General features: G+C 40.3%; 11 non-coding genes across 11 annotated transcripts; 2 read left to right on the forward strand and 9 right to left on the reverse strand.

The window, feature by feature from the left end:
* Positions 1-10,120: 10,120 nt before the first annotated feature.
* On the forward strand, positions 10,121-10,261 carry LOC130224172 (U4 spliceosomal RNA). Its single transcript, XR_008837244.1, has one exon. It is a non-coding gene; the product is annotated as a U4 spliceosomal RNA (small nuclear RNA).
* Positions 10,262-10,873: 612 nt separating this feature from the next.
* On the reverse strand, positions 10,874-10,955 carry trnas-gcu (transfer RNA serine (anticodon GCU)). The gene has a single exon. It is a non-coding gene; the product is annotated as a tRNA-Ser (tRNA).
* Positions 10,956-11,132: 177 nt separating this feature from the next.
* On the reverse strand, positions 11,133-11,216 carry trnas-gcu (transfer RNA serine (anticodon GCU)). The gene has a single exon. It is a non-coding gene; the product is annotated as a tRNA-Ser (tRNA).
* A 1,393-nt stretch (positions 11,217-12,609) lies between these two features.
* LOC130224236 (U4 spliceosomal RNA) lies at positions 12,610-12,750 on the forward strand. The gene has a single exon (XR_008837304.1). It is a non-coding gene; the product is annotated as a U4 spliceosomal RNA (small nuclear RNA).
* Positions 12,751-13,362: 612 nt separating this feature from the next.
* trnas-gcu (transfer RNA serine (anticodon GCU)) lies at positions 13,363-13,444 on the reverse strand. Its single transcript has one exon. It is a non-coding gene; the product is annotated as a tRNA-Ser (tRNA).
* Positions 13,445-13,623: 179 nt separating this feature from the next.
* trnas-gcu (transfer RNA serine (anticodon GCU)) lies at positions 13,624-13,705 on the reverse strand. The gene has a single exon. It is a non-coding gene; the product is annotated as a tRNA-Ser (tRNA).
* Positions 13,706-15,520: 1,815 nt separating this feature from the next.
* Positions 15,521-15,602, reverse strand: trnas-uga (transfer RNA serine (anticodon UGA)). The gene has a single exon. It is a non-coding gene; the product is annotated as a tRNA-Ser (tRNA).
* Positions 15,603-16,066: 464 nt separating this feature from the next.
* trnas-aga (transfer RNA serine (anticodon AGA)) lies at positions 16,067-16,148 on the reverse strand. Its single transcript has one exon. It is a non-coding gene; the product is annotated as a tRNA-Ser (tRNA).
* A 284-nt stretch (positions 16,149-16,432) lies between these two features.
* Positions 16,433-16,505, reverse strand: trnak-uuu (transfer RNA lysine (anticodon UUU)). Its single transcript has one exon. It is a non-coding gene; the product is annotated as a tRNA-Lys (tRNA).
* Positions 16,506-17,106: 601 nt separating this feature from the next.
* On the reverse strand, positions 17,107-17,188 carry trnas-uga (transfer RNA serine (anticodon UGA)). Its single transcript has one exon. It is a non-coding gene; the product is annotated as a tRNA-Ser (tRNA).
* Positions 17,189-18,062: 874 nt separating this feature from the next.
* Positions 18,063-18,144, reverse strand: trnas-uga (transfer RNA serine (anticodon UGA)). The gene has a single exon. It is a non-coding gene; the product is annotated as a tRNA-Ser (tRNA).
* Between the last annotated feature and the right edge of the window lie 6,374 nt (positions 18,145-24,518).

Consider the following 24,518-nt stretch of genomic DNA (forward strand, 5'->3'; position numbering starts at 1 on the left):
AAAACTAGACAAAATCAGACAAAACAAAACTAGACAAAAGTAGACAAAAACAGACAAAACGCATCTAGACAAAATCAGAAAAAACAAAAGTAGACAAAATCTGACAAAACAAAAGCAGACAAAAGTAGACAAAATATACAAAATCAGACAAAAGTAGACAAAATCAGACAAAACTAGACAAAACTAAACAAATCTAGACAAAACTAAACAAACTTAGACAAAACAAAACTAGACAAAAATAGACAAAATCAGACAAAACTAAACAAAATGAGACAAAACTAAACAAAAGTAGACAAAATCTGACAAAACAAAACTAGACAAAAGTAGACAAAATCAGACAAACAAAACTAGACAAAAAACTAGACAAAAGTAGGCAAAATCAGACAAAACTAGACAAAATCAGACAAAACGAAATTAGACAAAACTAAACAAAATGAGACAAACTAAACAAAAGTAGACAAAATCTGACAAAACAAAACTAGACAAAAGTAGACAAAATCAGACAAACAAAACTAGACAAAAGTAGACAAAATAAGACAAAACGAAATGAGACAAAACTAAACAAAACTAGACAAAAGTAGACAAAATCGGACAAAAATAGACAAAATCAGACAAAACGAGACAAAACTAAACAAAACGAGACAAAATCAGACAAAACAAAACTAGACAAAAGTAGACAAAATCAGACAAAACGCATCTAGACAAAATCAGACAAAACAAAAGTAGACAAAATCTGACAAAACAAAGCTAGACAAAATCAGACAAAACAAAAGTAGACAAAATCTGACAAAACAAAGCTAGTTAAAAGTAGACAAAATCAGACAAACAAAACGACAAAAATAGACAAAATCTGACAAAACAAAAGCAGACAAAAGTAGACAAAATCAGACAAAACGCATCTAGACAAATTCAGACAAACAAAACAAAAGTAGACAAAATCAGACAAAACGCATCTAGACAAAATCAGACAAACAAAACTAGACAAAACAAAAGCAGACAAAATCAGACAAAAGTAGACAAAATCAGACAAAATAAAACAAAACGAGACAAAACTAAACAAAACTAGACAAAATCAGACAAAACAAAACTAGACATAAGTAGACAAAACCAGACAAAACGCATCTAGACAAAATCAGAAAAAACAAAAGTAGACAAAATCTGACAAAACTAAGCTAGACAAAAGTAGACAAAATCAGACAAAAGTAGACAAAATCAGACAAAACTAGACAAAACTAAACAAATCTAGACAAAACTAAACAAACTTAGACAAAACAAAACTAGACAAAAATAAACAAAAATAGACAAAATCAGACAAAACTAAACAAAATGAGACAAAAGTAGACAAAAGTAGACAAAATCAGACAAACAAAACTAGACAAAAAACTAGACAAAAGTAGGCAAAATCAGACAAAACCAGACAAAATCAGACAAAACAAAATTAGACAAAACTAAACAAAATGAGACAAAACTAAACAAAAGTAGACAAAATCTGACAAAACAAAACTAGACAAAAGTAGACAAAATCAGACAAACAAAACTAGACAAAAGTAGACAAAATCAGACAAACAAAACTAGACAAAAAAACTAGACAAAAGTAGGCAAAATCAGACAAAACTAGACAAAATCAGACAAAACAAAATTATACAAAACTAAACAAAACTAGACAAAAGTAGACAAAATCAGACAAAACAAAACTAGACAAAAGTAGACAAAATCAGACAAAACAAAACTAGACAAAAGTAGACAAAATCTGACAAAACGCATCTAGACAAAATTAGACAAAACAAAACTAGACAAAAGTAGACAAAATCAGACAAACAAAACTAGACAAAACAAAACTAGACAAAAGTATACAAAATCAGACAAAACTAAACAAATCAGGACAAAACAAAAGCAGACAAAATCAGACAAAAGTAGACAAAATAAGACAAAACTAAACAAAATGAGACAAAACTAAACAAAACTAGACAAAATCAGACAAAACAAAACTAGACAAAAGTAGACAAAAACAGACAAAACGCATCTAGACAAAATCAGAAAAAACAAAAGTAGACAAAATCTGACAAAACAAAAGCAGACAAAAGTAGACAAAATAGACAAAATCAGACAAAAGTAGACAAAATCAGACAAAACTAGACAAAACTAAACAAATCTAGACAAAACTAAACAAACTTAGACAAAACAAAACTAGACAAAAATAGACAAAATCAGACAAAACTAAACAAAATGAGACAAAACTAAACAAAAGTAGACAAAATCTGACAAAACAAAACTAGACAAAAGTAGACAAAATCAGACAAACAAAACTAGACAAAAAAACTAGACAAAAGTAGGCAAAATCAGACAAAACTAGACAAAATCAGACAAAACGAAATTAGACAAAACTAAACAAAACTAAACAAAATGAGACAAAACTAAACAAAAGTAGACAAAATCTGACAAAACAAAACTAGACAAAAGTAGACAAAATCAGACAAACAAAACTAGACAAAAGTAGACAAAATAAGACAAAACGAAATTAGACAAAACTAAACAAAACTAGACAAAAGTAGACAAAATCGGACAAAAATAGACAAAATCAGACAAAACTAAACAAAATGAGACAAAATTAAACAAAACTAGACAAAATCAGACAAAACAAAACTAGACAAATGTAGACAAAATCAGACAAAACAAAGCTAGACAAAATCAGACAAAACAAAAGTAGACAAAATCAGACAAACAAATTGACAAAAATAGACAAAATCTGACAAAACAAAAGCAGACAAAAGTAGACAAAATCAGACAAAACGCATCTAGACAAATTCAGACAAACAAAACTAGACAAAACAAAAGTAGACAAAATCAGACAAAAGTAGACAAAATCAGACAAAACCAGACAAAACTAAACAAATCTAGACAAAACTAAACAAACTTAGACAAAACAAATCTAGACAAAAATAAACAAAACTAGACAAAATCAGACAAAACTAAACAAAACGAGACAAAACTAAACAAAGATAGACAAAATCAAACAAAACAAAACTAGACAAAATCAGACAAAACTAGAAAAAAGTAGACAAAATCAGACAAAACACATCTAGACAAAACTAGACAAAACAAAACTAGACAAAAGTATTCAAAATCAGACAAAACTAAACAAATCTAGACAAAACAAAACTAGACAAAACTAAACAAAAATAGACAAAATTAGACAAAACTAAACAAAATGAGACAAAACTAAACAAAAGTAGACAAAATCAATTTTTTTCAATCTGATTTCCTTGTTTTTGATTTCAATGAAGAAGTAATGTTGTGACGAGTGCTTTTGATTGAGTTAGTGACAACTAGTGGATATTTTTGGCATAACATACTTCAACCAAGTGGTAGAGATGGCTCAATCAGGTTTAGTTAAGTCAGGTACTCCTCTCAATAAGATATGGTCAGTCAAAATATGGTCAACCATTTAGTCGAGCAGGCAGTTAACGGAATAATATCTAAATATTAATATATTTATAGATTTTAATTTAAAAAATTCTTGTGTTGTGAAGAAAAAATCTAATTATGTATGGAAAGCATCATCAATGTTTAGATATCGAATTGAACTTAGTCGATGGCATGATAATCGTAACCAAACCAAACCGTGAGACCAGTGTAAATTCACACCCCTACTCATAACAATTATAGACCTTTTTTTCTTGGCTGCTGCATGGAGGGCACCATAGCGACCAGCGTCTTCCGGTAAAATGTTTAGAACTTCCGTTTACAGCGCTTACAACCAGTAATTTGTGCTCTGAAAATGGGTTTCAATAGCGTTTTGAGTGAATTACAGAGTGTTTTTGTGACAACTTTGAAAGATGTGTGTTAAAGCTGTTATAATCTGTCAGATCTGTGGTTCAAGCGCAAGAGAAAAACGTTATCGTAAGCCATGTTTCTTTTCGTTCTGCTTAATCACGTGCCCCAAAAAAAGATCTTTAAAATAAACAAAACAATATGTCTTTTGACTGCTCTCTTTAATAACTACATTACACAATACTTGTACTTTTACTTTCAGTACTTGAGTAGTACATTTTGAAATAAACTACTTGCAATACTTAAGTACAAAAAAATGTTGAATACTTTAGTACTTCCACTTAAGTATGGTGCTTAAGGAGCACTTCAACTTCTACTCAAGTCACTTTTTGATAGAGTGCCTGTACTTTTACTTAAGTCTGGCTCCGATCACAAGTGACTTATTTTAGATTTCAAATGCCAAAATACACATTAGTAGTAGCAGAACAATCATTACAGCTCGTGAAAGACACCACGGTTGTCTGTGAAAAGGGCAATAATTATATAAGCATGATCTGACAACGTGCTTACTTCATCCAGTATCACGTGTGTATAATTAGACATTATGCGCTGTCTGTACTTTTGCGTGTACGGGTCAATTTAGGACCACGATCTTTTCACTCTGCAAATCTGATATTGGCCACATTTATAAGAGCAGTGTGAACAGCCATGCAAAAAAAAAAAAAATCAGATCTGAGATAAAAATCTGATTTGAGCACTAACCTGGCAGTGTGAACGTAGCCTTTGTTTCTGTTCAGGTTCTTCATTGACGCAACTGTGGTATAATGGTTACTAAGTTGGATCCAAAGGTTGCTGGTACAATTCTCTGTCCCAGCAGGAAATGAAGATGGGGGAGTGAATGAATCTCTCCATCTTTGACGCCCTGCTGAGGTGCCCTTGAGCAAGGCACCGAACCCCTAATTGGCACCAACCCCTCGGGCCCTAGAAGCAAAAGCTGCCCACACTGGATGTTTACACTGCTCACTCATGTTTGTGCACTTGGATGGGTCTAATGCAGAGGACCAATTTCAACCATACTTCACTTCACTTCACTAAACAAAGACTGAGTTAAGCAAAGACAACATCTCCATAACATTACCTTGCAGTGTACATCATTACCCAAGCCTGTTCAAAAAATACCTGGTTCCCTGCCAGACAGAACCCATGGTTTGGGCATCTGATCATGATGCTTCTTAAGTGTGTTTCTGCTGTAACTGTTGAGGGTTTACAAAGAATATTTAGTTTTCTGTGTTTTACATCTACTGTCATTTGTGATGGATTTCTTTTTCTAATTTACACAGACCCTCAGCAACAAAAACCAAAGAACAACTTACAAAGTATGTGCAACAAAAATGTTACTCAAAGATATCTGAAATTTATATGTATTTCAAGTATATTTACATAATTTTCATATAGTTGCAGAGGCTGACTGTGAGCAGCCATTACTACCCAGAAAAGAAGATGAGGTACAACATTTCCCTCATCATCTTTGCACATGTATTAATATTATAATCCCCTACTGCACAGACTTTTATGTGCATAAGTACAATTATTTTTTTTTTGATTATACTAATTCTGTCAGAGTCAATTGGTGAAACTTGGAGACATCCAAATCCGCAGTGACACCTGGACAGCAATCCAAAAAAACACCAGGGATTCTTTATTTGTGAAAGAATTGGCTGTGGCATTCTGGGGCACGAAGACTCTGGCGGAGAGAAGTATCACAGGGAAGGAATGCCCCACCACAAAAACTACAAAGAGGCCTTTAACCCCACAGAAACTACACACACTGAAAGGTAGCAGAAGCCACAAGTTTTTGTAAAATGCCAAGTACTGAGATATGAAGTAATAAATATGTCTTTGTTCTTGCAGGACAGTAACATCACTGCTTATCTGTACATTTCTGTTTTAGCCTGCTTCAAGGAGTGGCTGGTGAAGGGGAATGTGGAGGAGCCAGAGCTGCAGGCCAGATTTGTAAAGGCTGGACGCTACATTACTGAAAAAATCATGGACATTAAAAAACAACAAAAAAATGAACAGTTAATTGATTTATGATGTAAATGTGTTAATAACCCCACTATTATTAATTTATTAAGTATTATTAAGCATTAGCAAATAATGAATTCATAATTTGTTAAGCATTAACTCTATGTTAATGGATGTTAGTAAGCAGTTTATCAATACAGCATGTATAATGTGCATAATGATTGTTTTTATACTAAATGACGTATTGCATTATCTACAAACCAGTTACTTAAGAATAGTTGGTGTTTGTTTTAAGATCAAGATTAAGACATTTGTTTTTTTAATTTACATTTACATATCTTATTACTTAGTCATATAGTAATAGTTACTTTGTATGTTAATAAGTGTTTTATTAACTTTAGAAGGTCACAAAACTGGATGAAGTTGAGTTAATAAAGCAATTATTAACATACAAATTAGTTTATTAATCATATAATTATGCATTTTGAATGATCTAAAAAAGCTCTTTTTAAATAACTTGTTTGTTAATAATGCAATACTGATATTAGTAATGTAAAATGAATTATTAAGAAAGTATGAAAACACAATCATTAGGCACACTACACACGTGGTTATAAGTCAAGAATATAGCATATGTAGCTGTATTTATAAACCGCTTACTAATGTCTATTAGGGTTGAGTTAATGCTTAACAAATAATAAATTCACTATTGCTAATGCTTAATAAATGGTCCATAGTGTGTAATGTTGCCTTACCTATTATAAACCAATGTGGGTTATTTTAAAGAGCCCATATTATGGGTTTTTGAAAATGCCCTTCCATGTAGTGTGTAACACAGCTCTAAGTGAAGTGAAATATCCAGCTAAGGCTTAAATCTGTAAGTGTACAGTGTTTAAAATTATTGATTCATCTATAAAAGAGTCGACTCATAGTGCTTCAAACGAGTCGTCTTGATAACGAGTCATTAGGTGTTTCGCGATGACGCGGCTACGAAACACAAGCCTCGCCAGTAGTTACGCGCGCAAACCCGGGAGATTCACACACACACAGACGCCGCCGGTCAAATGAAGTCACGCTGTGCTCAGATGTATAATATTGACAGTCTCTACCCAAAGATGAAACTGTGAAGAGTCAGTGGTTGAGGTTTATTCACTAGTGTAAGTAAGTGCGATTAAAAAATTGTTGCCTCGTTTACTCTAGCTTGCAAATTATGTATTTATTGTGTTTTGTTACTTGTTAACCTGGTACAGTACACGCGGTTGCTCTTTATATTCTCTTATCACATGTAAGCCATGTTGAAAACGCGACGCGTTCCGCTTTGTATACGGATTTAACGTTAAATGCTTTTGTGAGCTCGCGTTCCACTGCCGTTTGTCGTTGCTATGGGCATCGTAAGCTAGGAGACAGGAGACTCGTGTCGATCTCCCTAGTTCTGAGGAGGAGCGTGATGTGTTTGTGTTTGTGTGTGTGTGTGTGTGTGTGAGAAAAAGAGCAGGTCGAGTGTGTGACGGCTAGGAGACAGGAGACGCGTGTGGCTCTCCCTAGTTCTTCTGAGGAGCATAATGTGCGTGCGCGTGTGTGTGTGAGAGAGAGAGAAAAAGAGCAGGTAGAGTGTGTGACGGCTAGGAGACTCGCGTCGATCTCCCCAGTTCTTCTGAGGAGGGTTGTGTGTGTGTGTGAAAAAAGCCTTACACTATGAAGCGTGTATGCACTGTGACTACTTTTATATTGTTGATTAGCAGCTGGGCATTTCACTCTGTCTCGCGTTGAAGCCTGTCACTGTCGACCAATCGCAGCAGGCTGTTATTGGTCCAATCAGCGCAGATTAGCTTCGCGCTGAGGAGGGGGTTGGGAACAAATGAATCGCTGAACGATTCATATGGGAGTCGCTGGGATAATTAGGTAAAAATAAATGCAGATTATAAGACCATCAAAGTGTTTTTTGACCTTGCATGCATATTAGACTGTTGTTGGAGATCCTTACAACCTACATATGACCCTATTTCATGTATAATATGGGCTCTTTAAGGTTGGTAACCATAATGCGATGCTGTAAAATGTACCTGTTGAAACTTTTTAAAAAGTCAATACATTTAGTTGAATGCTGTTGAAGAATGTACATTACATCTTGGATGAACTGAGGGTTTATAAAAAAAATATATAAACATTTTTGTTGTAATTATTTTCCGTCACACTACACAATGAATGACATGAACACATTAAATTTTTGCACTTTGGGTAAAGGTGGTTTTGTTATTTTTAGTGTTTTCATTAATAAAATTATAAGTTTCCTAACTGGTTTCTTGCATTTAATTACAAGTTTTTGGCTGTTTTTTGCAGTCTTGCACCAGCATTGAAGGCCATCTCAGTGAGAGGAAGGGCCACCAGCCATATCTACTAGGATAGGGGAGGATCGACTATTTCTATGTGGTTATGGACAAACATCTCATCCTATGTGCAGCTCCTTGAGTGCTGTTGATGAACTCTTTAAAGACTATGTGTTCAACTTGACGTACGAGGAAGCACTTGTCATCATATTTACCTTTCTCCAAACTACGGTCTACAATATCGATGTAGCCTACCAGTGAGTCACCCAGGGTAAAGGAACTGCATGCAAAGCTTTTACACTAAATGTTTCTTTTACAATAAAGTGTGTCTGTTGTCAAAGCTGGCAAGCAAGCAGCACCTCTTTAAGACACTTACCATTTTTGACACTGAAAATGCTGTACATTTTATATTGGTTTAACTGTGCGTTTAGGATGCATTGTTAAAAATAAAAGTTTAAACTGGTACACTGTTCTGACAATTTTTTTTAAATGATCAATGCAAACTGTCCTGTAATGCAGTGAACAATCTATATAACTAAAAATACATTTAAATATCAACCTAGGTATGTATGAGCACTATATTATTAGTGTTAAGAAGAACACTCTTAGTGTTAAGCTATTAACGCTGTGAGTGTAGTTTTAACATTTACTTTATGCAAATAGGGAAAGGGAGTGGAAAACACAGAGTTAAAGTTAACACTAGCAGTGCTTTTTTAACACTATGCAAGTGTAAAAAAATGTACTCTTTTTCAAGTGTAAATTTAACTCAATTCAGTGTGGACCTATATAAACACTAAAGAAGTGTTAATTTTCACACTTTGAGAGTGAAATTAACACTTCAACATTTGCTGTGTAAGCACAGCGTTGTGCTAGAGAAAGGGTTAACTTTTGGGACTCGAATGGATGTTCTTACAGAAAAGATGAAGATAAAGGTTGTCATAAGGAGCTTTATCAGTAGCTCTGATCAGTGCCCCAGAGTTAAGGCTGATTTGTACCTCTGCGTCAAGCGCACGCGTATGCTACGGCGCAGCCTACACGTGGTTGCATAGCACTTCGCTGTGGCCGTGGGCGACATTGACGCGCACCTCTCAAAAAATGTAACGCGTACGCATAGCGCAAGCTCTGAGATTGGTCGGCTTGGTAGCGCTGACGAGTGTGGGCGGAGGTGAGAGCCGCTCGAGCGTGAAGCAGCGGGTGTTTACAAGTGTGGAGTCCCATGAAGGAGCTCCGGATGGAGACTGTTGTTTTGTGTTAACCTTTTAATTAAAGTTGTTGCACGTCCACTGGTTCCTGCCTCAAAATGAGCGAATTTGAGCCACTTGCACATTAAGGAAGCGTTCAGAAAAAAACAAAACACCAGCGAAGAAACTCAACACAGAGAAACATAAACACCTACTGCCAGTTAGCGTTTCGGAAGTGTATTGAAGAGCAACAGAAACAGTGCGCAGAAGTATAAGTTGCACGGCTACGCGCAAGGCTTGCGCCGTGGATCACGCTGATCACTTGACACAGAAGTATAAACCAGGCTTTATTGTTCAACATTAACTGCAACAAGTTTCTTCTGGTTTTGTTGGAGAGAAACTAGACAGAATGCCTGAGTCTAAAAACGGCAGCATAGCTGACCTTGGATTTCTGTCAAAATATGGTTTCAGTGCCCTTGCATTCTTCATTACCTTACCCCAATCCCTGTACAGCCCAATAAATACATCCCAATCTCAACCCTTTTCTCTGCCGTTCAGCGTTGTGACTCCGCCCCCTTTACCAGATTACCCACAATTCTCTTCTCCCAGATTCACATAAGTAGTGTATACTTTTCTTTAAGTAAAAATGAAACAATGTATAAGTAATTATTTTTGGACAAATCAATAACCTGTTCTGCAGACACAGCATGCACTCATTGGTGCCAGAGGGCTGATTGCTGGCAGTTTAAAGTTTGATGCCACCTTGTCGTTGCATGTCCAGATTGGTACACAGAAGAGTTCGTAGCTGTTATAGCTATTCTTTCGCAGAGGCAATATCGTAGCCTATGAGGTCTATCCGAGGCGTGATCATTGCTGGTTGAAAACTTTACCCAATACCTCGCTGGGATGACTTGTAATACAGTCAGCTCTGGCAATTTTTGTCAGCCTCTTAGTAGGCTTAATGTTCTGTTGAAAAGGATAGCTGTGCTCCTGTTTCTTTAACATGTTGCAACTTTCGTTGAGCTCCTAAACATGCTACAGGCTGGATTAACCTGTACCATAACATTCTTCAGAGTGCGTGTAAGAAACCTTCCATGGAAGCACCAGGCTCTCTAAAATACTAAAGCAATTGAACGACGAGAGTGGGATTCGAACCCACACAGGCAGAGCACAGTGGATTAGCGGTCCATCCCTGCTGGAGGCTGGATTAACTTCTACCATAACATCCTTCAAAACGCTAAGAGGGTGCGAGTAAAACACCTTCCACGGAAGCACGGGGCTCTCTCAAACACCATAGCAAATAGTCAACGAGGATGGGATTCAAACCCACACAGGCAGTGCACAATGGATTAGAAGTGCATCACCCTAACTACTCGGCCTCCTCATCACGTATGCGCCTACTTCTTTGATGGAGGCTGGACTGCGGCACATATTTGTTTCTGCAATTCTGTATGTTTCTGCAATTATGTTCGGTAAGATGACTTTCAATTTTGCCATAACATGCTTCGAAGCACGAAGATGGTGTGAGTAAGATAACTTCCCGGAAGCACCGGGCTCTCATAAAATGAACGACGAGGATGGGATTCGAACCCATGCGTGCAGAGCACAATGGATTAGCAGTCCATCGCCTTAACCACTCGGCCACCTCGTCATGCATGTAGCCGCTTTCCTGATGGGGGCTGGACTTTGGCATATATGTATGTATTTGCAGCTACTTTCGATACAGATGACATTAAATTTTGCAGCAACATCCTTCAAAACGCTAAGAGGGTGCGAGTAATACACCTTCCACTGAATCGCCGGGATCTCTCAAATGCCAGTGCATTTGAGCGACGAGGATGGGATTCGAACCCACGCGTGCAGAGCACAATGGATTAGCAGTCCATCGCCTTAACCACTCGGCCACACATGCTGCCACTTTCCTGATGGAGGCTGGACTGGGGCACATATGTGGTCATGTATGTTTTTGCAACTGTTTTCAGTAAGATGACACTCAATTTTGACATTACATGCTTCGAAGCACGAAGAGGGTGCATGTAAGTTACCTTCCACGTAAACACCAGGCTCTCTTAAACGAATGACCAGGCTGGAATTCGACTCACACATGCAAAGCACGACGGATTAGCAGTCCATCGCCTTAACCACTCAGCCACCTCGCCGCGCACATAGGTGCTCTCCTAATGGAGGCTGGACTATGGCAAATACGTATGTTTTTGCAGCTATTTTCGCTAAATATTACATACAGTTTTGCCATAAACATCCTTTAAGACGCTGAGAGGTGCAAGTAAGAAACCTTAGACAGAAGCAGTTGCCTCTCTCAAAACAGTGAAACTATGAGGATGGGATTTAAACCAGAACTTGCAGAGTACAACATACTAACCTAAGCATTCGGCCACCTCGTCACGTGTAAGCACAGCGCAAGTGCAAGCTCTGAGATTGGTCGGCTTGGTAGCGCTGACGAGTGTGGGCGGAGGTGAGAGCCGCTCGAGCGTGAAGCAGCGGGTGTTTACAAGTGTGGAGTCCCATGAAGGAGCTCCGGATGGAGACTGTTGTTTTGTGTTAACCTTTTCATTAAAGTTGTTGCACGTCCACTGGTCCCTGCCTCAAAATGAGCGAATTTGAGCCACTTGCACATTAAGGAAGCGTTTAGAAAAAAACAAAACACCAGCGAAGAAACTCAACACAGGGAAACATAAAAACCTACTGCCAGTTAGCGTTTTGGAAGTGTATTGAAGAGCAACAGAAACAGTGCGCAGAAGTATAAGTTGCACGGCTACGCGCAAGGCTTGCGCCGTGGATCACGCTGATCACTTGACACAGAAGTATAAACCAGGCTTTATTGTTCAACATTAACTGCAACAAGTTTCTTCTGGTTTTGTTGGAGAGAAACTAGACAGAATGCCTGAGTCTAAAAACGGCAGCATAGCTGACCTTGGATTTCTGTCAAAATATGGTTTCAGTGCCCTTGCATTCTTCATTACCTTACCCCAATCCCTGTACAGCCCAATAAATACATCCCAATCTCAACCCTTTTCTCTGCCGTTCAGCGTTGTGACTCCGCCCCCTTTACCAGATTACCCACAATTCTCTTCTCCCAGATTCACATAAGTAGTGTATACTTTTCTTTAAGTAAAAATGAAACAATGTATAAGTAATTATTTTTGGACAAATCAATAACCTGTTCTGCAGACACAGCATGCACTCATTGGTGCCAGAGGGCTGATTGCTGGCAGTTTAAAGTTTGATGCCACCTTGTCGTTGCATGTCCAGATTGGTACACAGAAGAGTTCGTAGCTGTTATAGCTATTCTTTCGCAGAGGCAATATCGTAGCCTATGAAGTCTATCCGAGGCGTGATCATTGCTGGTTGAAAACTTTACCCAATACCTCGCTGGGATGACTTGTAATACAGTCAGCTCTGGCAATTTTTGTCAGCCTCTTAGTAGGCTTAATGTTCTGTTGAAAAGGATAGCTGTGCTCCTGTTTCTTTAACATGTTGCAACTTTCGTTGAGCTCCTAAACATGCTGCAGGCTGGATTAACCTGTACCATAACATTCTTCAGAGTGCGTGTAAGAAACCTTCCATGGAAGCACCAGGCTCTCTAAAATACTAAAGCAATTGAACGACGAGAGTGGGATTCGAACCCACACAGGCAGAGCACAGTGGATTAGCGGTCCATCCCTGCTGGAGGCTGGATTAACTTCTACCATAACATCCTTCAAAACGCTAAGAGGGTGCGAGTAAAACACCTTCCACGGAAGCACGGGGCTCTCTCAAACACCATAGCAAATGGTCAACGAGGATGGGATTCAAACCCACACAGGCAGTGCACAATGGATTAGAAGTGCATCACCCTAACTACTCTGCCTCCTCATCACGTATGCGCCTACTTCTTTGATGGAGGCTGGACTGCGGCACATATTTGTTTCTGCAATTCTGTATGTTTCTGCAATTATGTTCGGTAAGATGACTTTCAATTTTGCCATAACATGCTTCGAAGCACGAAGATGGTGTGAGTAAGATAACTTCCCGGAAGCACCGGGCTCTCATAAAATGAACGACGAGGATGGGATTCGAACCCATGCGTGCAGAGCACAATGGATTAGCAGTCCATCGCCTTAACCACTCGGCCACCTCGTCATGCATGTAGCCGCTTTCCTGATGGGGGCTGGACTTTGGCATATATGTATGTATTTGCAGCTACTTTCGATACAGATGACATTAAATTTTGCAGCAACATCCTTCAAAACGCTAAGAGGGTGCGAGTAATACACCTTCCACTGAATCACCAGGATCTCTCAAATGCCAGTGCATTTGAGCGACGAGGATGGGATTCGAACCCACGCGTGCAGAGCACAATGGATTAGCAGTCCTTCGCCTAAACCACTCGGCCACCTCGTCACATATGCTGCCACTTTCCTGATGGAGGCTGGACTGGGGCACATATGTGGTCATGTATGTTTTTGCAACTGTTTTCGGTAAGATGACACTCAATTTTGCCAAAACATGCTTCGAAGCACGAAGAGGGTGCATGTAAGTTACCTTCCACGTAAACACCAGGCTCTCTTAAACGAATGACCAGGCTGGAATTCGACTCACACATGCAAAGCACGACGGATTAGCAGTCCATCGCCTTAACCACTCAGCCACCTCGCCGCGCACATAGGTGCTCTCCTAATGGAGGCTGGACTATGGCAAATACGTATGTTTTTGCAGCTATTTTCGCTAAATATTACATACAGTTTTGCCATAAACATCCTTTAAGACGCTGAGAGGTGCAAGTAAGAAACCTTAGACAGAAGCAGTTGCCTCTCTCAAAACAGTGAAACTATGAGGATGGGATTTAAACCAGAACTTGCAGAGTACAACATACTAACCTAAGCATTCGGCCACCTCGTCACGTGTAAGCACAGCGCAAGTGCAAGCTCTGAGATTGGTCGGCTTGGTAGCGCTGACGAGTGTGGGCGGAGGTGAGAGCCGCTCGAGCGTGAAGCAGCGGGTGTTTACAAGTGTGGAGTCCCATGAAGGAGCTCCGGATGGAGACTGTTGTTTTGTGTTAACCTTTTCATTAAAGTTGTTGCACGTCCACTGGTCCCTGCCTCAAAATGAGCGAATTTGAGCCACTTGCACATTAAGGAAGCGTTTAGAAAAAACAAAACACCAGCGAAGAAACTCAACACAGGGAAACATAAAAACCTACTGCCAGTTAGCGTTTCGGAAGTGTATTGAAGAGCAACAGAAACAGTGCGCAGAAGTATAAGTTGCACGGCTACGCGCAAGGCTTGCGCCGTGGATCACGCTGATCACTTGACACAGAAGTATAAACCAGGCTTTATTGTTCAACATTAACTGCAACAAGTTTCTTCTGGTTTTGTTGGAGAGAAACTAGACAGAATGCCTGAGTCTAAAAACGGCAGCATAGCTGACCTTGGATTTCTGTCAAAATATGGTTTCAGTGCCCTTGCATTCTTCATTACCTTACCCCAATCCCTGTACAGCCCAATAAATACATCCCAATCTCAACCCTTTTCTCTGCCGTTCAGCGTTGTGACTTCGCCCCCTTTACCAGATTACCCACAATTCTCTTCTCCCAGATTCACATAAGTAGTGTATACTTTTCTTTAAGTAAAAATGAAACAATGTATAAGTAATTATATTTGGACAAATCAATAACCTCCAGACAACACTTTCTCATCACAGCACAGACCTGCGTCCTCTTAAAAAAAACAGATGCAGTCGTGCTCCAGGAAACGGCGTTTCAGAGCTGTGCCATGCCACTGCTGAGCTGCACCGTGAAAGACCTTGAAGTCATTAGTTGTTACCAAAGCCATGGTCCAAAAGCATGGCCAAAAGCACATTTCGCCTGGGCCTTTTGGAACTGTGCTAGCATCAGTCTTGAAAAGAGCTGTGCATAAAGCAACTCTCCAGAAGCAGATGGAGTGGGGAAAATGTGCCACAAAGGGACAGCCAAAAAGGACTGGGCGACTTGGAAAAAAACTATCAAATCCCAATCTTGATGAGCCGTACAAGATGTTGCTGTCGATTTATTGAACGTTTCTCTAGGCAACATCAGAGTGTAGGGACTACAAAAAAAAGCTAAATTGCGACTAGTCGCTGGACTTGAATTATTCAATATGGGATTAAACACGCAGGCCCGCAACCAAACGTCACAAAAGCCACAGTTCCTCTCACAGAGAGAAAAAGCAAATGCAGTTCCATAGTCGGCAGGGTTCGAACCTGCGCGGGGAGACCCCAATGGATTTCAAGTCCATCGCCTTAACCTCTCGGCCACGACTACGCATGGCAGCAGCCCGTTGACTTTTTCTGCTGAATGTGGGCAACATTGAACGCAGCACAGTAGGGGCATAAATGGCCTGAGGTTGTAAAAAGCGGCACAAGCATTGCTCGCAGTTAACAGGAACACGCTGTGGTGACCTGGATTCGAACCGGGGTTGCTGCGGCCACAACGCAGAGTACTGACCACTATACGATCACGGCACACCGCTCGCTCACCGATAAGCTCTGCAGCTGCCTGGACACTAAGGGACACTGGTTTGTGACCGGGATTCAAACTGGGATTTCTCTGGCCACAACACAGAGTACGGATCACTGTACGGTCGCGGCAAACCACTGTCGCTCACCCACAGCTGCCTGGTCACTAAGTGACAGGGGCTTGTTTGTGAGATGCAGAGGAGAATTGCAATTACGTATAGAAGGCTTGAAAGAAAAGAGAACAACAACATAAGTGGACGTGCAAAACAACGTAGTCGGCAGGATTCGAACCTGCGCGGGGAAACCCCAATGGATTTCTAGTCCATCGCCTTAACCACTCGGCCACGACTACAGGCATCTGCTTTCTCTCTCCTGCTGAGGTGGCGACCAAGCACAGGGTCAACAGGGGTAGAGGAAGGTGCACTAGCTCTTGTGCAACTTTTCCGTACAATCTCTGGGAAGCAGGGACAGCATAGCTCTCTAATCTAACACACTCAGCTAACTTCATGGGCACTCTTTTTACACAAGCTGATGATCTGAATTCAGAGCAACGTGCTCTCGCAGGCCACACCACAATGGACAGCCACCAAGTGATATGAAAAGAACAACAAGGTCTCTGACAAACAGACAGGCCTTCGCCCAAACAGGGACTTGAACCCTGGACCCTCAGATTAAAAGTCTGATGCTCTACCGACTGAGCTATCCGGGCTCCTGTCTGCGGAAGCACCTGTTTGCGGAGTTGGCCCTCTGCAAGCCCCTTGCCGGCTGACAACACTTTCTCATCACAGCACAGACCTGCGTCCTCTTAAAAAAACAGATGCAGTCGTCCTCCAGGAAACGGCGTTTCAGAGCTGTGCCATGCCACTGCTGAGCTGCACCGTGAAAGACCTTGAAGTCATTAGGTGTTACCAAAGCCATGGTCCAAAAGCATGGCCAAAAGCACATTTCGCCTGGGCCTTTTGGAACTGTGCTAGCATCAGTCTTGAAAAGAGCTGTGCATAAAGCAACTCCCCAGAAGCAGATGGAGTGGGGAAAATGTGCCACAAAGGGACAGCCAAAAAAGACTGGGCGACTTGGAAAAAAAACTATCAAATCCCAATCTTGATGAGCCGTACAAGATGTTGCTGTCGATTTATTGAACGTTTCTCTAGGCAACATCAGAGTGTAGGGACTACAAAAAAAGCTAAATTGCGACTAGTCGCTGGACTTGAATTATTCAATATGGGATTAAACACGCAGGCCCGCAACCAAACGTCGCAAAAGCCACAGTTCCTCTCACAAAGAGAAAAAGCAAAAGCAGCTGGCTGTTCCGTAGTCGGCAGGGTTCGAACCTGCGCGGGGAGACCCCAATGGATTTCAAGTCCATCGCCTTAACCTCTCGGCCACGACTACGCATAGCGACAGCCCGTTGACTTTTTCTGCTGAATGTGGGCAACATTGAACGCAGCACAGTAGGGGCAAAAAAGGCCTGAGGTTGTAAAAGGCGGCACAAGCATTGCTCGCAGTTAACAGGAACACACTGTGGTGACCTGGATTCGAACCAGGGTTGCTGCAGCCACAACGCAGAGTACTGACCACTATACGATCACGGCACACCGCTCGCTCACCGATAAGCTCTGCAGCTGCCTGGACACTAAGGGACACTGGTTTGTGACCGGGATTCAAACTGGGATTTCTCTGGCCACAACACAGAGTATGGATCACTGTACGGTCGCGGCAAACCACTGTCGCTCACCCACAGCTGCCTGGTCACTAAGTGACAGGGGCTTGTTTGTGAGATGCAGAGGAGAATTGCAATTACGTATAGAAGGCTTGAAAGAAAAGAGAACAACAACATAAGTGGACTTGCAAAACAACGTAGTCGGCAGGATTCAAACCTGCGCAGGAAAACCCCAATGGATTTCTAGACCATCGCCTTAACCACTCGGCCACGACTACAGGCGTCTGCTTTCTCTCTCCTGCTGAGGTGGCGACCAAGCACAGGGTCAACAGGGGTAGAGGAAGGTGCACTAGCTCTTGTGCAACTTTTCCGTACAATCTCTGGGAAGCAGGGACAGCATAGCTCTCTAATCTAACACACTCAGCTAACTTCATGGGCACTCTTTTCACACAAGCTGATGATCTGAATTCAGAGCAACGTGCTCTCGCAGGCCACACCACAATGGACAGCCACCAAGTGATATGAAAAGAACAACGAGGTCTCTGACAAACAGACAGGCCTTCGCCCGAACAGGGACTTGAACCCAGCAAAAGCAGCTGGCTGTTCTGTAGTCGGCAGGGTTCGAACCTGCACGGGGAGACTCCAATGGATTTCAAGCCCATCGCCTTAACCTCTCGGCCACGACTACACATAGTGGCAGCCCGTTGACTTTTTCTGCTGAATGTGGGCAACATTGAACGCTGCACAGTTGGGGCATAAATGGCCTGAGGTGGCCACGGCACAAGCATTGCTTGAAAGCATTAGTTGAAAGCCACGGGGTACTTGAAGTCAAGATCTCCATTACCAAAGCTTAGCGGAACCATTTAGGTTTGTAACGTGACAGTGAGATTCAAGCAAGATTGGATGAATCTTATTTGAAGTGTGCAGCAAGTCTGAGAATTCGAAGCTAACTATTGTCCTCAGATCATCAAGCCTAAGTTTTGAGAAGACCAGTCGGAATTGTTTTACACAACTTAAATATAAACCAACCCAGATAAGACTTCGACCCACAATCGCCAACTTCAAAGGCTGATGCCTTATCCATTAGGCCACTGGGTCAACACTAACCTTTGTCAAATCTGATGTATGGCTCAGGAAGTTGTTTATGGATCTTGAACAACCCACCAGCTTTATATGTAAGCACCATTTTTGTCTTTGTACACAGTCTCTTCTCTGTAGGCACCATGCAGGATTCAAAATGGCCTTTCGCGTTAGGTACCCTTTTAGTCATAACAGGCAATATGCATGGCAATGCAGGAAGTTAATGACATGCAAACACATCTCAAGAAGGTTTTCACAGCTACCGTGTTTCATCCACCAAACATTGCTCCCAAATTGAAGTGAGACCTTCAAAGACAACCCAGATGGGACTTGAACCAACAATCCCAAGCCCCGGAGGTTGATGCCTTATCCCTTGGCCACTGGGCCATTTCGCCAATCATTTGTCATCGATTTTTTTTATGCCTTCAGCAAGATGCCAACGAAAAGGAGCCGGGTAACACTTTATTTTGATGGTCCCCCTTTAAATAGTCTGCTGACCGTAAGTTACTTTTTAAGTTCTTATCTGTTTACTTTCATCTGGATAGTATCTGTAGATTGTCTTTAAATGTTCTTAGGCAATCAATACAATGTCTACAGCATGTAAACATTTATTAAACTTTCAGTAAGATAAGTGTTACCAATTTAGGTTCTAGATGTTCAACAGTGTATCAGTAGATATGCAACAAATCTTCAACAGATGTTCAACAGTTTATTAGTACATATGCAACAAATCCTCAACATTTAGGTTCTAGATGTTCAACAGTGTATCAGTAGATATGCAACAAATCCTCAACATTTAATAAACTTGGTAAGTTACGTGTTACCAAATTAGGTTCTAGATGTTCAACAATGTATTAGTAGATATGCAACAAATCCTCAACAAGTTTTCAGAACATTGACCACCAAGATGTTTGTTGTTATTGTCTGCATGTATTTATTATCCAGCTTATGAATAGACTTTGAGTAAACATTCAGATGCCTATAAGTAGCTACGCGAGACATGAACTTTAATCAAATATAAAATTAGGGTTAGGTACAATCTAAGAGTGTTCAATTAACTATTTGTTGCATTTAACCTAACTTTCAGTAGACAGTTATTTTACTTTAAAGGGCACATAGTTTACCTCTTTTTTTATGATTTAATAATAATATTATGGTTCTTCTGAGTGTGCCAGTTTAGGTTCAGTTTAAAACACAATTCAGATTTTTTTATTATAATGTGTTAAAAAGAGTCATGTTGAGGGCGTGTCCACAGTTCGCTGATTTATGGGTGTGTTGCTTCACATGTAAATTAGTTTCGGCTTCCCGCCGGCCATGAGCTCTGCGTTTGCAACAGAGTCTGACAGGCAGACAGAGAAGGAGCAGGAGTGAGAGGTTCAGAAATCAGTCGTACATGTACGACTCGGACACAGACCAAGCAGAGAGTACAAAATCATATGTGTCTTTGTACAGTTTTACAGCCAACTGTGTGCTAGTTTCAAGTGCCGAGCTTGTACACAGGAACTAATAACCACGCACACTGAATTAACTTTTACTGAGGCACTGGATGCGCGGCTCGAAGCCGTGACACGGCACACAAGACACTCTCTGTGGAGCGGCAGAAACATAAAGCGTCCCGAATCATCGCGCCACGCATTTTTTAATTCTAAACATAGGTTTCTATCAGGGTACACACAACGGCAATTCAAGTCTGCAGCGGTCCGAGGCGCCCAGCCGTTGACTTGAGTGTACCCTGATAGAAACCTATGTTTAGAAATCTAAAACGCATGCTAGTTAAGATCACAGGGAGCTTCTGGGATTGCGAGAAATGCAAACGACTGAAGTATAAGGTAGACTCAATGAGAAGTACACATGTTTGCAAACCTACCTAAAGATACAACCAATAATTCCGATTAGAGCGATAATGTGGAGAATATTGCTCTTGTGTTGAGCCCAATGAGCCTTGCATCTAAAAATAGAGCTAGCGTCTTACTTTAATTATATCGCTTAGACTCACGCTGAAAATGGCGGACGTGAATTAACAAACTGAGGATATGATGACGCCTGTCAATTAATATTGGTGGGCGGGGGGACCGCACTCCTACGTAAAGTTGCGGTCGGTTTGAAAACTGCTCCAATTGGTCCACCGTTTTTATGTTGTTAAATTGAAAAAAAAAAGCACTGGGTGTGCTTATATCACCCCAATATGATGGTCTACACACCATACATGCACATATGTCTGTCCAAACAGCTTGAAAAGTAGATTTTTTACCATAGGTGCCCTATAAGGTACATTTATCAGCTCATCTGTTGTCACACTGGGCCCATCAAAATGAAGTGAAAACCTAAGAAATGCTGTTGAATGACAGTAAAGAGCCAACATCACAGACAGCATGGCTACTAGTCTGTAAATGTTCAGCAGATAGTCAACAGACAGGTAGTAGTGACACTGAAGTATTTGAAGACAAAAACAACTGCTTTTAATTTATTGCTGTCAAAACAAAAATAAAATAAAAAAAATTAACAGCCCAGGTAATTAAGCTGAAGAAAACATTTGGTTCAGGACAATTAGAAAGAGCTTTATTGCCAGGTATGTTCACACATACGAGGAATTTGTTTTCGTGACAGAGCTTCTACAGTGCAACAGAATTACAGAGACAGGACAAAAAACAGATGATAAGTATATTTAAAAAAAAAAAAAAAATAGGAAGTAGTGAGTGCAAATATACAAATTGACAAGTGTATGTACGTGTTTATTACTATATACAACATTAAGAACAATTGTTGTTACATCCACAGCGGAATGAACCGCCAACTTATCCAGCATATGTTTTTATGCAACGGATGCCCTTACAGCTGCAACCCATCACTGGGAAACATCCATACACAATCATTCACACACATGAACTAAGGACAATTTAGCCAACCCAATTCACCTCTACCACATGTTTTTGGACTTGTGGGGGGAACCAGAGCACCCAGAGGAAACCAACGCGAACACCGGGAGAACATGCAAACTCCACACAGAAACACCAACTGACCCAGCCGAGGCTCAAACCAGTGACCTTCTTCCTGTGAGGCGAACGTGCTACCCACTGCACCACCATGCAGCCGCTATATAATTTTTTTTTTCTAAAATTCATAATTTTTTCAGGCTCAGTTCAGTAATTTAACTATTTTGTGGCAAAGAATTGTTTTTTTTTCATTGTCTTTAACATAGTCGGCTGAAAAATAACTAATTTTAGAAATACAATTTAGATGATGAGGTGACATGGTGGCGCAGTGGGTAACACGTTCGCCTCACAGCAAGAAGGTTGATGGTTTGAACCTCGGCTGGGTCAGGTGGCATTTCTGTGGCATACCATGTTGGTGTGGGCTTCCTTTGAGTGCTCCAGTTTCCCCCACAAGTCCAAAAACATGTGGTACAGGTGAATTGAGTAAGCTCAAATTGTCCGTAGTGAATGAGTGTGTATGGATGTTTCCCAGTAATGGGTTGCAGCTGAAAGGGCATCTGCTGTGTAAAACATGTGCTGAATAAGTTGGGGGTTCATTCCGCTGTGGCGACCCAGGATTAAAAAAGGGAAAGAAATTTAATGAATTTAGACGGCATTTAAAGGTTTTTGCATCTTATCTCAATATAATATATTTTTTTGGCATTATAAGCTGAGCTTATTGTGCTCTACTTTTTTGCTTCTACATTTTAACAACAGTAAACAGAAACATTATTGAACAAAGAAACATACAATAAACATGGCCTTAACAATAAGCGACATAGCAAATCTACTCTAATCACTTATTCAGACAAAAAGGCAAAAGTGAACCCTTCCTTTTCATTGATAGGACTTTTATGTGAACATCTCCAACAATGAGCTCTCTACACTTTTGAGCGAACTCTGTTCATTTTCCTGGTGTGAAGCTAATGCTGTTAAATTGCTCCCTGTTAGCAAAGTACAGCTCTGCAGCTGGAGCGAGCTGGGCCACTGCATTTCGAGAGACACCTTCTCTCTGGAATGCTCTGGTCATGGTTGCTCCACGTCTTGTCAGCTTCAAAAGCCTTTTGTAGCGATGTATGACATCACGAACATTATTAGCTGAAAAACTATTTAAAACAATTAATACCTTCATGACCAAATAATCACAAGGCAACCACCTATCCTAAGCCTAATGAGCACGTAAAATTATAGAAAGAAGTATCATTAACACTGGCACATCTGTGTGTGTAAGAGCGTGAAAAAAGTACATTTGAGACAGAGAGATAGAATGTAGGTGTGTGTGAGAGAGCTTGTACAAGAGTGAGTGTGTGAGTGTGTACAGGTGTGTGTAATTGTGTATAAGACTTTGTGTGAGAGAGAGAGCATGTACTTGTGTGTGTGTCTGAGAGAGAGAGAGAGAGAGCGCATGTACATGTGTACTTGTGTGTGTGTGAGTGAGGGCATGTACAAGTGTGTGTGAGTGTATAAGAGAGTGAGCATGAACTGTATGTGTGTGTGAGAGAAAGAGCATGTTTATCTGAGAGAGAGAGAGAGAGAGAGAGAGAGAGAGAGAGAGAGAGAGAGAGAGAGAGAGCGTGTACATGTGCTTGTGAAAGATTTTCAAAAACACATTTAATTGTGGATTGCATAGAGAGGAGACAATTGAAACAAATGACACACCAAACTGTTATTTTAAAAAGAAAACAAATCGTATCATTCATTATGATGTAAACAGAAATAACTACCATCAAATTAAAACTGGACCTCGTTTATCTTGTCATATTTATTCTTCTTGTCCTTCTTCTTGTTCTTTCTCTGTTTCTTGCTGTTGTTTTTGTTCTCGAGTCTCTTCTGAACTGGAACTGGAAGAGGTGTCATCACAGGATTCGTCTGTCACTGATGACTCTACATCCGTTGATGCGTTCTCATCACTAAATAGGTCAACAGCACTGGATTCTCCACGTCCAACTGATGTACCAGGAATCAGATCATCTGAATGTAAAATCAATACAAATGATTGAAAAAGTTTTTTTGCAATATACTATTTGAAACAGTGCACAACCAGTCTAATCTCTACAAACTAATATACACAGTGTCTGTATTAACTTATACATTATACAAAACAATATGTTCAGCTCTTACTTTGCTGCTGCATTGAAAGCTCCACTACTTGCTGGCGAAGTTCACTGTTCAAGGCTTCCAGCTCATGAACTTTATTTTGTAACACTTCTGCCTTGTTCTGCCACAACAGTATTTCTTGCTTTATTGGTTTCGTTGTATTCACTGGAAGTAAAACAGGGTGACAGTTATATTTCATCTTTTGTATACAGTGTTAACATTTATATAATTATACTGTATGAAGTTAGCAGTTTAAAGAGGTAACAGATAGGCTTACTGTCACGAATTGGCCAGGCTCTTCCACCAATATCACGCAACGAGCATCCTTACCTGAGTACTCATCACGCACAGCTGCACCCAATCACTCACACTCACTATAAAAGCACACACTCCACTTTACTCATTGTCCGGTCTCGTTCCCAAGAAGCGGACTTATAGCGAGTACTTCCTGGTAGTCACTATAAGCTTATCCCATCTCTTGAACTTACCTGATCTCTGTTTCCTTCTAGTCTGTCCAGTGTTCCCGGTGTCCTGTCAGAGTTGTGTGTGTCGTCAGTCTGTCTTCCCCGCAAGCCTGCATTCGGTCTTCCTCAGTGTCTGTCATCCATCCTGCCCCAAAGAAGGATTATCAGCTCAACCGAACTTCATTCACTTCCCCAACGTTATCCTTTTGTGCTCCGCTGTTGTAATAAACATCTTCTAATTTTAGAAGGTGACAACATTTAAGGCCATCGGGCAGTTAGTTAAACAGTGTTGTGCTGAAATGTCCTGAAAACTTGTCAGACCAAGCAGTTATTTACTTTTTGGTTTTATATTTAAGCAAAGTTTTATGGGAACTGGATATAATAATATTTTAATATAATGTGATCATTTTTATTTGAAATAATAAAAATAATTTTATATATATATATAT

Source organism: Danio aesculapii, chromosome 4 (genome assembly GCF_903798145.1).
Source record: "Danio aesculapii chromosome 4, fDanAes4.1, whole genome shotgun sequence".
Taxonomy (NCBI): Eukaryota; Metazoa; Chordata; class Actinopteri; order Cypriniformes; family Danionidae; genus Danio; species Danio aesculapii.